Source organism: Crocodylus siamensis, chromosome 3, assembly GCF_052110815.1.
Source record: "Crocodylus siamensis isolate JL-2025a chromosome 3, ASM5211081v1, whole genome shotgun sequence".
Classification (NCBI taxonomy): Eukaryota; Metazoa; Chordata; order Crocodylia; family Crocodylidae; genus Crocodylus; species Crocodylus siamensis.
The window spans coordinates 255,104,934-255,120,667 of record NC_143397.1 but is presented as its reverse complement, the minus strand read 5'-3'; the positions used below and the strand labels follow the sequence as shown (position 1 = coordinate 255,120,667).

The 15,734-nt window shown below is 52.3% G+C and overlaps 1 long non-coding RNA gene across 1 annotated transcript; it reads left to right on the top strand.

The window, feature by feature from the left end:
• The first annotated feature begins 318 nt into the window (after positions 1 to 318).
• LOC149869682 (uncharacterized) lies at positions 319 to 14,804 on the top strand. Its single transcript, XR_016441129.1, has 5 exons — positions 319 to 423; positions 1,772 to 1,862; positions 6,586 to 6,947; positions 7,120 to 7,270; positions 14,673 to 14,804. It is a non-coding gene; the product is annotated as an uncharacterized LOC149869682 (long non-coding RNA).
• The last annotated feature ends 930 nt before the right edge of the window (positions 14,805 to 15,734 follow it).

Genomic DNA, 15,734 nt, shown 5'->3' with positions numbered 1-15,734 from the left:
AGACCAATACTCTACGGTTGTCGTCTATGTGGGTATGAACAACCCTGACTGCATTATGAAGGATTTCAAGGCTCTGGGAGACAGGCTGAAGGAGACGGGGGCGCAGGCAGTATTTTCCTCTCTTCTTCCAGTGAGTAGGCAGGGACGGCAACATGAGGCCTGCATTGGCGTGGTCAACCGGTGCTTATGCAGCTGGTGCCGCCAGGCAGGCTTTGGGTTCCTTGATAATGACCTATACTTTCGGGCGGGGGACTTGCTGGGGTGGGATGGGCTTCATCCCTCTCTTAAAAGCAAGCATGTCTTCTCTTCCAGGTTGGCTGATCTCGTACAGCAAGTTTTAAACTAGCCTCACTGAGGGAGGGGGCCACAGGAAGATGAGACGCTGTCCAAGCAAGACAGGTGACAAAGGCAAGGAGTGCTAAGGTAAGGAACAGGAGTCCAGACAGTCTCCCTAAACAGGGGGTAGCACATACAATCTTCTTGCAAGGCCTTAAATGCCTATATACCAATGCTCGCAGTATGGGGAACAAACAGCAGGAACTCGCCCTCAGAATAGCTAGTTCAAACCCAGATGTCATAGGACTAACAGAAACGTGGTGGGATTCATCCCATGACTGGGCAGTCAGCATTAGGGGCTATAGGCTTTACAGGCAGGATAGAGAAGGAAGGAAAGGTGGGGGTGGGTGCTCTATGCCAAGGGGCAATGCACATCCTCTGCCAGCAGGATGGGGTCAGGGGAGGGACAGGCTGAGGTACTCTGGGTCAAGATTCAAGGGGACCGTGGGGAGAGCGATTTGACGGTGGGGGTCTACTACAGACCCCCCAACCAAGGGGAGGAGCTGGATCGGGAATTTTCGGGCCAGCTTGCAGAGGCACTTAAGGCAAGGGATGTAGTTATTATGGGTGAATTTAATTACCTGGACATCTGCTGGGAGGAAGTCAGCCAGCTCCATCCTTGGGCCTGCACTGTTCAATTTCTTTATCAGCAATCTGGATAATGGGGTGAAATGCAACCTGTTTAAATTCGCTGATGATACCAAAATTTGGGGTGAGGTGAGCATGCTAGTAGGGAGGGAAAGATTGCAGCAAGATCTGGATAGGTTACAGGAGTGGGCTGACATAAACAAGATGCGTTTCAATACTGACAAGTGCAGGGTGCTGCACTTAGGCAGAAGTAATCAGCAGCACTCTTATAGAATGGGAAACTCCCTTCTTGAGAGCACGGAGGCAGAAAGGGACCTTGGAGTCATTACTGACTCCAAGAAGAAAATGGGCGGGGTCATGGTTGGCAGGGCTAACTGGACCTTGTGCATCTCAAGTAGAGCCAAGGAGGTGATCCTCCCCCTCTATGTGACGCTGGTCAGGCCACAGCTGGAGTATTGCATCCAGTTATGTGCGCCCCATTTCAGGAGGGATGTGGACAATGTTGAAAGGGTCCAGAGGAGGCCACCTGCATGATCCGGGGACAACAGGGCAGACCCTACAATGAAAGACTGCGGGACCTAAAGTCACTAGGGGGGGACTAGAAGGGTTTGGGGGAGACACTGTTTCCCCTAGCACCCCCTGGCATGACAAGGAATAATGGACACAAATTATTGGAGAGTAGGTTTAGATTAGACATCCACAAGAACTACTTCATGGTCAGGGTGCTAGGATCTGGAGCCAACTTCCATGGGAAGTGGTGCTGGCTCCTACCCTGGGGCGTCTTTAAAAGGAGACTTGATGCCTACCTGGCTGAACTCATTTGAGTCCAGTTTTTTCTCCCGCCCAGGCGGAGGGTCAGACTTGAAGATCTACAAGGTCCCTTCCAACCCTACTTCTATGATTCTATGATCTGCTCAGGTCCCTTCCAACCCTAGAAGGTATGAAACTATATTTTGCTCTACGCTGTCCTCTTATAGCATTTGATTATGTGAACATGGGTTTATGAAAGCTCTTGTCCTCTCATATATCTTATTTAAATAATTCTATAAAAAGGAGCAGATCTAATCTGCTCATATGGTGAGGGAGCCATTTGAAAAGATGACAATGTCACTGGTCACCTAGAGAGGAAGACTGGGAAGTGAAAAGTAGGGCTATGCAAAGCTTTGGATCATGATTCGGAGACCAAATCTATGAATCTGAATTGAATCGCTAGAAGCTTTAGGTGTGCCAAGTTTCAAGGTGATAAGTGCAAGTGTTTCTGGGAAACTATACCTCAACGTCCTGAAAGAAAAACTCATGTCACATGTGTGTGTTAAGCCACAGGGAAGTGAAAACTGCGGGGATGGTAGCTCTTACTGAGGCCACAAACGTGGCATGCATCATGCTCTCAGCAGAGGCTACCATCCCTGCAAGTTTAATCCAAATAAGCCAAAAGACAGCAAAGTTATAGATATTTCATTCATTTCCCATTATACTCTATAGCCGAATAGGCACCGAATCTTCCAAAGCTATTCGGCGAAGTCTAATCAGAAAAACCATTTGGATCTCCAAAATCGAATCTCTGGCATCCAAATTGAATAGTTCCCTATTCACACAGGCCTAGTGAATGGGCATGAAAACTGAATATGCTACTCCTCTGTAGAAATGGATACATATCAAATCAAGAACTGTGGGGTGCAGGGTTGATAATTTGACTTTTAAATGCAGCTGCACAGAAATTACCACCAAAGCAAAAATAACCCCATTAGCCAATAGTAGTATGAGACTTATCCACTAATAGTCTAAAACTGCACTTGCCTTTTAACTTGTTTCTGTGCTATATTGTGAACTTCCATCTGGCACCCCTAGGCAAGCGGTAACTTTACTTGAGAAGTGGGGGAGTCATCTTCATTAAGGGATCTGGGGAACATTTTATTTCTGGCACTATTTTCTATTACTTATTTTTCCTTTTAAAATATATTTTCATTAAAGGCAATTCACGGTGTTCCAATATAAACAATGTGCATGTCAGGAACAAATTGACATCTCCACACAATAAAATATTGAAATGTTGCATAATTAAGTGTCCTCCGTTTATTGAGAAAGTATATATCTACTTTAAATGTTATATGAGAACTAGAGAGCTGAGTTCATTCCCGATTCAAGAATTCAATGGTGTTACTCCCAGGGCAGTTAAGAGTTTCTCTTTTTGCTCAAAAATTTCATTTTTTTTTCCTCTTTCTGCAGTGAAACAAACCTGTTATCTGCCACTTATATGAAGTGGGAAAGATTCCCACCTTTCATTGTCTTACAATAGTGCTTTGCTGGTAGAATAAATAAAAACATTCAATTTATTATACACCTGCAAAAGCACTTGGGACAAAATCCTGCCTCCCCCTCTCCTCCCCTCCCCTCCATGACAGCAATTTTCAAATAGTTGTTCATACACCTTTTATCAGAAAAAATTATCAGAACAAGAATCCATGCTAACTACAATTTATTATGGCTGGGGCAGGCTAAATAATTTAGAGATTAAGAGGTGGCACACCAATCTTCCCTGCTAGAGGGAGAAGCTGGGCACTGCAGCCTGAGCTGGCTATGATGCTGTTCCCCAGAAGGATTTCTCCAGGTAGGGACCTATGAAAGCCATGGGCAGCAGGCCATCCATACACACAGTGAAAGGGGACAGCCAGATCCCAAGATGGCTGTGGCCCTTGTCAGGGGGATGGGCCCAAATGGCCTTGCCTTGGGTACTCTGTGCTTGGTCATTTGCCAAGAGTGAGGTTAATTCTTGGGGACCCTCACAAGGCTGTTCTTGACCCATCCATTTTTCTATAGCTGAAGATGGCCATCAATTCACTCTTTCCCCAGACAGCCCATTTCCTAAAGGAGAGGCCGTTACCCTGCACCCAGGAGCTGCCCACTAAGTCTTGCAGATGCCAGGGACCATCTAGATGCACCACTTGCAGAGGGGGTGACACACTTAGTGAGAAAACTGGCAGGAGACAGCCCTCTAGATGAAGCAGTGACACCAGCAGGAGGCTCAGGACTTCCACAATCAATTCCTGCAGGAGCTCCACTGTTTTTGCCATGACCATGCTGTGGCCATTGAGGCAGCTCAGGCTGGGAGGTTGGCTCTGGAGCAACTGGTCACCTAGACTGAGAGAAAGAGCAGCTAGCCCTGAAGAGCTTGGGGGTGATGCGGCAACTCTAGGCCTCCATTGATGTGGCCGTAGCACGTGAGTGCAGGGTCAGTGAGCACTTCATGGCCTCCATCCCTGCCCCAGTTGCTTCTGCTGCTGTCCCCTATGCTCTTCCAGCCCCACCATAGCCATCTGGCTCCACTGGCCAGCCTGGGGCCCCAGCACCAGGGCAGGACCTTGCTGGGGGCAAGTTGGCTGCATGGTGTCACAGCTGGCCCCCAAGCAGGTCCCACAGGCGCACTATGGCCATCAAGGAGCACAGGTGCTGCCTCCCCCTCCCCCAGGCCCAGACCAACCTGTGGTGACTGCCCCTCATGAGGGGTGCCCACCCTCCTCCCCGGGGCCGCTGAGCCCTGGGCCACATCCTCATGGCCTGTGTACACACAGTGATTGGACCAGGTTCCAAAAGTTGGGGTTATAGGGCAGCTAACCTCCTTCCTGTACCTGTGGATCCTCTCTCTCATTTCTCTGGATCACATCTGCACCATTTTCATTGTTTCCAGGGTTGGGGTGGGTTTCATGGTTTTAATGAGTAATAGCTTGCCTGCACAGGAACATGGGGCCAATAGACAGGGATGACTGCCTGGACCAGAGAAGTTTTAAAAAGTTCGCAGGGAGGGGAGCTGAAGAAGAACACAAAAGCTATGGTACTGAGGAGGCAGCACATAGCTGGTATAGCCCTCTCCAGATCTAAGGAAAGACTGCAAGTTTGAATTAACCCCTTGTTACTTGCCTGAGTGTTTGTTTCATTATGGATATTGGGGGTTTTTTTTGTGGGGATAAGTTTTCCCCAGGGAAAATAAAAAGCTGTATTACAACCCTCTACAGGAGGCTTAGAAAAGAACTGACTTACTGCCTTGTCCCAGCAACAATATTTTCATGTATTGTTACTTAGCACCCTCTGAGCTTGGACCTACCCAGACTTGTTCCAATCTGGAAACTCCCAGCTTGACTAACAGCTCGATTCAACCATGAACCCAGCTCAGCCTCTAGTGTGATGCCACAAATTCTAACTGATACCTAGGATTATGACCCTCAGCTTGGTCTCAGACTTCCAATATTGTGACTCAGTTCTCATGTCCAAGTCTGTGCCTTTAGCCCCTGAACTTCTAACATGATCTTATCATGCCTGCACTACTTATTATTTGCACTGTTATAGGTAAGACCCTATTGTGCTTGGTGCTGTACAAACACAGAGCAAAAAGGCAGACCAGAAGTAGCTGTGTGGGCAAAGACTGAGACACAACAAGAAACCACAAATGCATGCAGACATGGGGAGAGAACAAGGGAACAAGGACACAGTGAAAGAGCACGTCCTGTGCTTCCATGAATTCCCATTGTGATTGCATGGTGTTACCATAATTCAAAATTCTAACATAAAAAAGTTTTGTCCATATGTCTGTCTGTCCATCCATCCGTAATATTTTTGGCCAAATGTGCATGTGCCGATTGGCTGCATGGTCCGGGCAGGCGGCGGGTGGGGCCTGCTGAGTTAAAACGAAAGCCCCTCCATTAGCACACACTTCTCCTCCAGCCTCCAGCATGGTGGCTCCCTTCATCCCTTTTCCACACATTACAAATAAATAAATAGAAATAAATAAATTGAGAAGTGCAATTTAATAGCAGCAGGGCCAGCTAAGGAAAAGTGGAAGCTCTCCACCAGTGCAGTGGCTCTCCCCACCCCTTTTCCACACCTGGAAAAATAAATCAATTGGGAATAGCAAATTCTTAGCAATGGGGCCAGCTGAGGAAAAGCAGGAGCCAAGTTCCTGACTACTGTGAGAGGACAATTGGATGCCCAACATCATCAAAAAAGTTGTCACAAACTCAAGTTGGACAGTTGGGGCTGAAAGTGGAAAGGAGAGGGGATGACTGGGCACATGTGGGGCTCCACTTGCATGTGTGCCCCCCTTACCCGTATGGAGGCGGTGGCGAGGGCAGCAGCAGCTGATCCCCACCAAGGTAAGTGGGGAGAAGAGCCAACACAGCTGGGGCAGATCCAGAGGGGAAGCCCTCCAGATCCCTTTTAGTTGAGGCATCAGGGATCAGTGCTCCTGAGCTGAGCATTAACAGAGTGCGCAAACAGGCATGCTCTGTAAGGGTGCACTGATGTTTGCACAGGCAGGCAAACAAGAGGGACTAGGAGGAAGTCTTTGACAGGGAAAGGGCAAAAGGCACCACACACATACAAAAAAGGTATTGATGCAGAGTGCTGCTAGGGCCCCTACCTGGGGCTTCTCTGAGGCCTCCATCCAGAAAGAGCCCATGGGGGAACTGGAGTCACCCTGCCCCCTGGCCTGCAGGGGATGCCTGTTGGAGGTGGGGGGGGCAGGGAATGGGGCCCCCCCATATCCATCCCACAGGTGCCTGTCTTAGGGCTTTGCAGGGATTGGTGAGGAAGCTCCAGGAGGAGGTTTGCAGGCTGAGGGGGATCAGAGCAGCAGAGGATGAAATTGACGGCTATTTCCTTTCCCTGCAGGGCCCTGCACCAAAAGGGAGAACCACCCTAGGAGGTCTCCTCCACAGCGGAATGGCAGAAGGTTCCCCCCAGAGCCAGGGCTGCTCATGGCAGTGCAGTATCAGCTTCCCCAGTCCAGCTGGGAAACAGGTATGAGGCCCTGGTGACAATGGAGGAAGAGGAAGGAGAGGAGGAAACTTCTGGAGAGGAGGCCACTCCAAACACTGAACAGGCTGCAGGAGACAAGTTGACTCAGAAGAAGAGATGCCGGATGCTCATCACAGGTGACTCCATCCTGAGAGGAAGATCGCATCTGTCGCCAGGATCCCATGACACGCGTGGTCTCCTGTCTGCCTGTAGTGTGGATTCAGGGCATGATGAAGGTGATCCCGGCCATTATCTAGCCCACTGATTACTACCCCATGTTCCTTATCCATGTCGGTACTAATGATGTGGCCAGGAGCAGTCCAGATCATTTGATGAAGGACTAGCAAGCTCTAGGGGGCAAGCTGAAGGAGACAGGGACTCAGGTGGTTTTTTCATCTGTCCTTCCAGTGAGTGGATGTGGACACCACGAGACCTGCATCAGAGAGGTCAATGTGTGGCTTCGAAAATGGTGTCTGGAGGCAGACTTAAGCTTTTTACACAACCCATATTTCAGAACAAGAGATGTGCTTGTGGGATGGGCTTCACCTTTCCCTCAAAGGTAAGTGTGTGTTCTCTTTCGGGTTGGCTGACCTCCTTTGGTGGGCTTTAAACTAGGCTTGTTGGGGGAAGCAGAGGATGAGGACAGAGTGAGCCATAGAACACCAAACCAAATGATATCTACAAGAACAGCCTGGCCAAGGCAGGCAATGAGCACAAGTAGTACCCAGGTAAGAGACTGGGGTCTTTATAGTCCTGGGATTAGGGGGACAGTGCATACACCCTCAGGAGACCTCAAATGCCTCTACACTATTGCTCATAGTATGGGGAACAAGCAGAAAGAACTTGCCCTCCTTGTAGGTAACAAAAACCCAGACATAGTGGGGCTCACTGAAACTTGGCAGGCTAGAACAGGGAGGAAAGGTGGGGGTGTGGCACTCTACGTCATGAGCAATATACATCCTCAGAAAACAGCACAGTGTCAGAGGAGGGGCACACTGAAGTGCTCTGGGTCAGAATACAAGGGGTCAGGGGAGAAAGATTTAATGGTGGGGGTCTACTACAGACCACCCAACCAGGGGGAAGAGCTGGACCAGGAATTCTCAGGTCAGCTCACAGAGGCAGGTAAGTCAAGGAACGTGATCATCATGGGTGACCTAAACTATTCAGACATCTGCTGGGAAGAGGAGTCAGCCAGGTCTGACTGCTCACGTAGGTTCCTAGCTGAGTTACAGGACCTCCATGTAACCCAGGAGGTGCACAGCCCCACCAGGGAAAATGCCTTGTTGGACCTGGTCCTGGCCACAGGCAATGATTTGGTGAGGGGACTGCAGGTTCTCGACCAACTGAGCAATAGTGATCATCACCTACTGGAATTCGACATCCAGCACAGGGTGTTAAAGGCCTACAGAAAGGCAACAGGCCTAGACTTCAGGAGGGCAGATTTCAATGAAGTAAGGAGACTAGTCAGGGAGGCACTGAGGTCCCGGAGGGGAGGAGAGTTGGGAGTCCAAGAAGAGTGGTCATTTCTGAAGGAGATGATCCTCCAAGCCCAAAGAGAGTGACAATCCCAATGTGGATCAAAGGGGGCAAGAGTGCTCAAAAGCCCCCATGGCTCACCAAAAGCATCCAGGAATGTCTCAAAGCTAAAAAGGAGGCATACACCCAATTGAAGGGAGCGGCCATCACCAAGAATACCTCCATTACTCGAGATTGTAGTGGGGCTGTTAGGAAGACTAAAGGTGGAGATGGGACTGGGTCTAGCGACCTGGATCGAAGATAAAAAGGAGTCCTTTTCTAAGGGAGGAAAAATAAGGTACCAGGTAATGTGGGGCCTCTGCAGGACATGCTTGGAAAGTTGGTGGTTTCACCAGATGACAAAGTTAACCTCTTTAACAATTTCTTTGCTTGCATTTTTCTGAGCAGGGACTGGGTCATCTCCCTCCCCCAGGATCCTGGACAGACCCAGGGGAGGCTCAGCCAAGCCCAGGGTCAGTGAGGACCTAGTCAGGGAACTTCTAGAGGGACTAGTAGTGCTCAAGTCAGCAGGTCCTGATGATCTCCACCCCACAGTGCTGAGGGAACTGGCAGAGGTCATTGTGGGACCCTTGGCACAGCTTTATAAGCACTTGTGGTGCTCTGGCGATTTGGCAGAGGACTGGAAGTGGGTCATTGTGGTCCCCATTTTCAAAAAAAGGGAGAAAGAAGGACCCAGGAAACCTTAGGCCCATTAGTCTTACCTCAGTCCTGGGGAAGCTCTTTAAGAATATTATCCAGGAGCACATCTGCAGGGGACCAGCAGGAGAGATTATGCTTAGGGGCAGATCAACATGCGTTCAATAGAGGCAGGTCCTCTCAGACAAAAACTGGTTGGCTTCTATGGTCAGGTCACACAATCCTTGGATGCAGGTGTCACGGTGGACGTAGTCTTTCAGGACCCTATTCTCATTAAAAAATTAGGTGACTGTGGTGTTGACACCTACACAGTCAGATGGTTGCAAATTGGCTGGAGGTCCACACCCAAAGTGTGGTGGTTGATGGGTCATTTGACCTAGAGGGATGTGGGCAGTGGGGTTCCCCAGGGCTCAGTCCTTGGGCCTGCACTGTTCAATATCTTTGTCAGCAACTTGGATGAGGGGGTGAAAAGCAGTTTATTCAAATTTGTGGATGACACTAAGATGTGGGGAGAGGTGGGCACAATATGGGGGGGGACAAGCTACAACTAGATCTGGACAGGTTACAGGGATGGGCGGACGAGAACAGGATGGGTTTCAATACTAGCAAGTGCAAAAGTACTGCACCTGGGGAGGAACAACCAGCAGCATACCTACAGGCTGGGGGACTCCCTTCTCATCAGCACAGAGGCAGAAAAGGATCTTGGGGGTCTCAAAAAAGGAGGCTTGATAATCACCTAGCCAGGTTGTTTGACCCCAGCATTCACTCCTGCCCAGGGCAGAGGGTCCAGACTTGATGATCTGCTCAGGTCCCTTCCAACCCTACCAGCTATAACACAATGAAGTGTTTTACTATGAGACACAAATCTCTTCCTGACAGAACACATCAAAATAAAGAGCATCAACAAAATTGGTGATAGATCCAGACTCTAGAACAGTCTTCTGAAAGAACACAATTAGATGCAAGTAGAAAAAGACATGCATGAACCAATAAATCTGAAGACCAAGCTTCAAGCTGTGACAACTTGTCTTCAAAAATAGAAACTTCTGGAAGTCGATGAAGGTGCTGGTTTACAAGGCTGTCATCCTGGCCACTCTCCTCTACTGCAATGAAATCTGGACCATCTATCAAGCCCCCACCCAGGCCCCTACTTGGCCCAGCCCCCTAGGGAGCCACGCAACTGGAGCCGCGTGAACAGGCTGCGTAAACAGGCACTCAAGTTAGCGTGGAGTTTGTGCAGGAGAGGGCGCGGGAGGGCACAAGACCCTGCCTGCGAACCCCCCAGAGTAGTCAGTCCCAGCCGTAGCCAGCCTATCAGAGGCATGACATGGATGCGCACGCGCCGCACCCCGAGGGTCCCCTCGGGCTCTGCAGCCCACACATTGGGCACCTCAGAGACGGCCACCCAGACAGAGCCCATGATTCCAGGCTCCACGCAGACAGAGCCCCTGGCTTTTGGCTGCGGGGGCTGCCTGTCCCTTTTTCAGGATCTGGGGCCCGGGAGCACGGCCACCTCCCCGTGCGGGGTCTGCTCCCTACTGGGGTCTCTGGCGCGCCAGCTGGAGGAGCTCCAGGCCACAGTCCAGAGACTGCGTGCCATCAGGGACTACGAGCAGGAGATAGACTCCTACTGCCAGGCCCTTTACCCTGGGCTCCCGGGGGAGAAGCACCGTCTCCCTCCAGGTCTAAGGAGGACTCCGGGACCTCATGCTCTGCCCAGTGAGGGGCATGGACCAAGGTGGTCAAGGGCCCTAAGGCCCGCCGCACCAAGGCCCCCCCCCTCGCTGGAGCTTAGCAACAGGTTCGCACCACTTGCAGCCCCAGCAGAGCCCACGCGGTTGCCAGCTTCCGCAGGCAACACAGGCTCAACTGCAGCTACTGCCCGTGCTCTCCCCAACTCAAAGCGAAAGGTGTTTGTTGTGGGAGACTCCATCCTGCAGGGGACTGAGGGGGCAATCTGCCGCCCCGACCCCTTAGCCCAGGAAGTCCGCTGCTTCCCAGGGGCCTGCATCCGAGACATTGCGGAGAGGATCCCAAAGCTCCTCCAGCCCACAGACCACTATCCCATGCTCCTTATTCACGTGGGCACCAATGACATGGCTCGGAGCACCCCCAGCCAGGTCATGAGGCTCTACAGGGATTTGGGAGCGGGGCTTAGGGGTCTGGGAGCTCAGGTGGTGTTTTCGTTGGTCCTCCCAGGCTCGGGCTATGGGCTGAGGAGGGAGAGGAGGATCCACGCGGTGAACCAAAGACTGCGGCGCTGGTGTTATCGGGAAGGCTTTGGCTTTCATGACCACAGCCCGCTCTTTGGAGAGAGAGGCAGCGAGCTGCTGGGAAGAGATGGCCTCCACCTCTCTCCCCTGGGGAGGAGGCTCTTCTCAGCCAGGCTGGCTGACCTGCTCCACCGGGCTTTAAACTACGCCCGCTGGGGGATAGGGGGACTACGGCCCCTGCTGGCCTGCTGAATGGCCCTTGCAAAGCCAGCGGACCAAGGCACTTAAGGGAGCCCACCCCTGCCCCAGCCCTGGCACAATCTGTGGGCAAGGCAAGAGCCCCCAAGGGCACACTTGCCTGCCTGTACACTAATGCCAGGAGCCTGGGCAACAAGCAGGACGAGCTCGTCCTCCTGCTCAGTGCAAAGAAATATGATGTCATTGGGATAACGGAGACCTGGTGGGACTCCACCCATGACTGGACCACGGGTATAGAGGGTATACCCTGTACAGGAAGGATCGTGTTGACAGAAAGGGCGGGGGTGTAGCTCTCTATGTGAAGGAAAGCTACATGTCCCTGCAAGCTGATGTTGGCAACCGGCATGGACAGCTAGAGACCCTCTGGGTAAAAATTCGTGGGGAATTCGGCACAGGGGACACAACGGTGGGAGTCTACTACAGACCTCCCACTCAAAGTCCCAAGCTTGACCAGGAGTTTGCCCGGGAACTGACTGAGGCCACTTGCTCCAGGACCTTGGTTGTCATGGGTGACTTCAATTACCCGGACATCTCCTGGGAAGATCACTCAGCTAAATCTGAGCGGGTGCAAAGCTTTCTCTCATGCGTGGATGACCTCTACCTGACTCAAGAAGTCTATGGGCCAATGAGAGACAAAGCGCTGCTTGACCTGGTACTGGCTACGGGGGACGACCTAATCAGCGACCTAGTGATTGATGGGAAATTGGGTGACAGCGACCACAAGCTGATCACCTTCACCATCTGCCGTAAAGCTGGCAAGTCAGTCAGCAACACAGAAGTCCTTGACTTCAGAAAAGCCGACTTTGACAAGCTCAAGAGGCTAGTCGGTCAGGCCCTCAGGGACCATGACCCCAGGGAGAGGGGAGTTCAAGAAGAGTGGTTGCTTCTCAAGGAAGCGATCCTCAGTGCACAAGCTAAATCTGTTCCAACACGGAGGAAAGGCAGCAAGAAGGCACAGCAGCCCCCCTGGCTCTCCAGGGACCTAGCAGACCTAGTGTGGCTAAAAAGGAAAGCCTACAAAGGATGAAGGACGGGATTCACCTCCAAGGAGGATTACTCTGTGCTGTTCTGGTCCTGCAGGGACCAAACCAGGAAAGCTAAGGCTGCAACTGAACTCCAACTAGCTTCAGGCATCAAGGACAACAAAAAGTCCTTTTTCAGATATGTGGGGAGCTGGAGGAAAAGCAAGGGCAATGTTGGACCCCTGCTAAACCAGATGGGGCAACTGACAACTGACGCCCAGGAAAAAGCCAACCTATTAAATAGGTACTTTGCGTCAGTCTTTCATCAGTCCCATGGGACGCCCATGCCTGCTATGGGATAGGGAGATCCGGGTGATGGGGATCCCCTGCCCTCCATAAATGCTGACCTCATGAAGGAACACCTTGAGAAGCTGGAGACCTTCAAGTCAGCCAGCCCTGACAATCTGCTCCCCAGGGTACTCAAGGAGCTGGCGAGCATCATAGCCCAGCCCCTGGCACGGGTCTTTGAAAACTCCTGGCACTCTGGTGTAGTGCCCAAAGACTGGAAGAAGGCCAATGTGGTGCCGATCTTCAAGAAAGGGAGGAGAGTGGATCCGGCTATCTACAGGCTCATTAGCCTGACTTCTATCCTGGGGAAGATCTTAGAAAAGTTTATTAAGGAGGCCATCCTTGATGGACTGGCCCAGGCTAACATCCTAAGGGACAGCCAGCATGGGTTTGTTGCGGGCAGGTCTTGTTTGACCAATCTCATTTCCTTCTACGACCAGGTGACCTATCACCTGGACAAGGGAGAAGAGATTGATGTCATATATCTTGACTTCAAAAAAGCTTTTGATCTGGTATTCCATGATCACCTCTTGGCCAAACTGGCCGGTTGTGGCCTTGGCTCCACCACAATCCCCTGGATGGGAAATTGGCTCCATGGTCATACCCAGAAGGTTGTAATTGATAGCAGTGTCACAGGAGCACTGAGGTGTCCTGTGCCTTAGGTAAAAGAAATGGACGGCTGTCAATTAGCAGGGCAGCACAGCTGCGGGGTGCTGTGGTAACCAACCGGTCATGTGACTGGAAGGGGGCAGGGCTGGGCCCTTTATAACAGCTCAGGCCTGGGCCCAGGAGCAGTTCCCCTCTGGCAGCCGCAGGAGCCACAGCTCTGTGGGAGAGCTGAGCAGCAGGGTTAATGATGGTGGTTGGCTAGCTGCAATGATGGGAGGACAGAGCGAGCGAGAGCGAGCAAGAGTGCGAGAGCGAGCGAGAGCGAGAGAGCGAGCCCAGACAGCGGTAGCGACTGAGAGTCAGCACTGTGTGCAGTTGGGATTGTAAGCCGGTAGGCCTTTTGTTACGTTGTAGCCAGCTGGCTGACTGCTTGGTTTGTTTATGATTACTCCGGAGGACCGGGTGAGGCTGTAGGGGTGCGAGAAGGCCTCAAAGGGGCTCCCCAGTAGCTTGGAGGTTCCCGGTGCCCAGTGGAGCACAGTGAGTGATGCCAGTGTGGCACAGCAGTTTGCGCTGAGAGGCATGGCACAAGGCCCCAGAGTGGGGGGCGAGAAGCGCTGGAAGTGTGGCAAAGGCCCGGAAAGGGGCGAGAGGCTCCAGAGAGGGCAAGGGGCAGCAGAAGAAGCCACAAGACAGGCCCAGTGGGGTGAGGCCTGGGCACGGCAGCTCCAGGGGTGCTGGTATCGGGGTGCAGGTTGCAGCAGCGGCCCAGGGGTGCCAGTATCAGGGTGCAGGTTGCTTAACCAGCCAGGGGGCACTGGTAAAGGGGCGATAGGCGCGTGACCCACCCAGAGGCACCAGTAGAGGGACTGCAGGTTGGTGGGACAGGCCTAGGAAGATTGGAGGGGGGCACCGGGGAGTAACAAGCCCCAGGGGCGCCAGGTGGATGACAAGCCTGGGGTGCCAGAAAGGGGCACCAGGGCAGGACGAGCCCGAAGGGTGCTGAAGGGCAAGGGACCCAAACAATGTCCAAGGAACAACTGCGAGGCTTGGGGCATGCTAAAGGGGAGGTTGGAGGCATGTATTGCCCTTAAGGCAGGGGTGTGCTGAGGCACCCCATATGGAGTGGGGGTAGTAATACTCAAACCATTCACCATGCTCTGGGAGGCGTGCTGAGGGAGATGGGCGCACAGGCGGTCTTCTCTTCCATCCTGCCAGTGAGTGGTCGAGGCAGACGCCATGAGATGTGCATAGCGGAGACCAACTGGAGGCTATAGGAATGGTGCTTCGAGGCGGGCTTTGGCTTCCTCAGCCATGACCGGCACATCGTGATGAGAGACATGCTGGGATGGGATGGGCTTCACCTTTCCCCTAAAAGTAAGGGAGTGTTCTCTTCCAGGTTGGTGAACCTCCTTCGGCAGGCTTTAAACTAGGCTCGTCGGGGGAGGGGGAAGATGAGGGCGGAGGAGACAATGAACTACCAGGCCCAGCAACAGCCAGCGAGCCCAGACCAATGGTCAAAAGGGAGAAACAGGTAAGTGATGGGGGACGGGGCATTGCTGAGACTAGGGGGTCAGTGGGCACAACCGTTGGAGGCCTCAAGTGCCTCTACACGAATGCTCGAAGTATGGGGAAGAAGCAGGAGGAACTCACCCTCCTCCTAGCTGTCACCAGCCCTGACATAGTAGGGATCACAGAAACGTGGTGGGACTCATCGCATGACTGGGCGGTGAGTGTCAAGGGCTATAGGCTATACAGGAGGGACAGGATAGGAAGGAAAGGTGGAGGAGTAGCACTCTATATCAAGGAGGAATATACGTCCTCGTTAATTAGCAAGGGGGCAGAGGGGGGCACTCTGAGGTGCTCTGGGTTAGAGTAAAAGGCAGTCCAGGGGAGAGAGACTTAACGGTGGGAGTCTACTATAGACCTCCCAACCAGGGAGAAGAGCTCGACCAGGAATTCTTAGGTCAGCTCACAGAGGCAGTGAGGGCTAAGGATGTGGTCATCATGGGGGACCTGAACTTCCCAGACATCTGCTGGGAGGAGCAGTCAGCCAAGTCTGATCGCTCACGTCGGTTCTTAGCCAGAGTGCAGGACCTCCATCTAACCCAGGAGGTGCACAGTCCCACCAGGGGAGACGCCATGTTGGACCTGGTGCTGGCCACGGGTGATGACCTGGTGAGGGGGCTGCGGGTGATGGGCCACCTGGGAGACAGTGATCATCGCTTGCTGGAATTCACCATCCAGCGTAAGGTGGCAAAGGGCTGCAGCAAGGCAACAGCCCTAGACTTTAGGAGGGCTGACTTCAACAAGCTAAGGAGGATCGTTGGGGAAGCGCTGAGGACCCAGAGGGGAAGGGAATCAGATGTCGAAGGTGAGTGGTTGCTCCTTAAGGAGACGATCCTCCATGCCCAAAGGGAGGTAATCCCAACAAGGGTCAAAGGGAGCAGGAGGGCACATA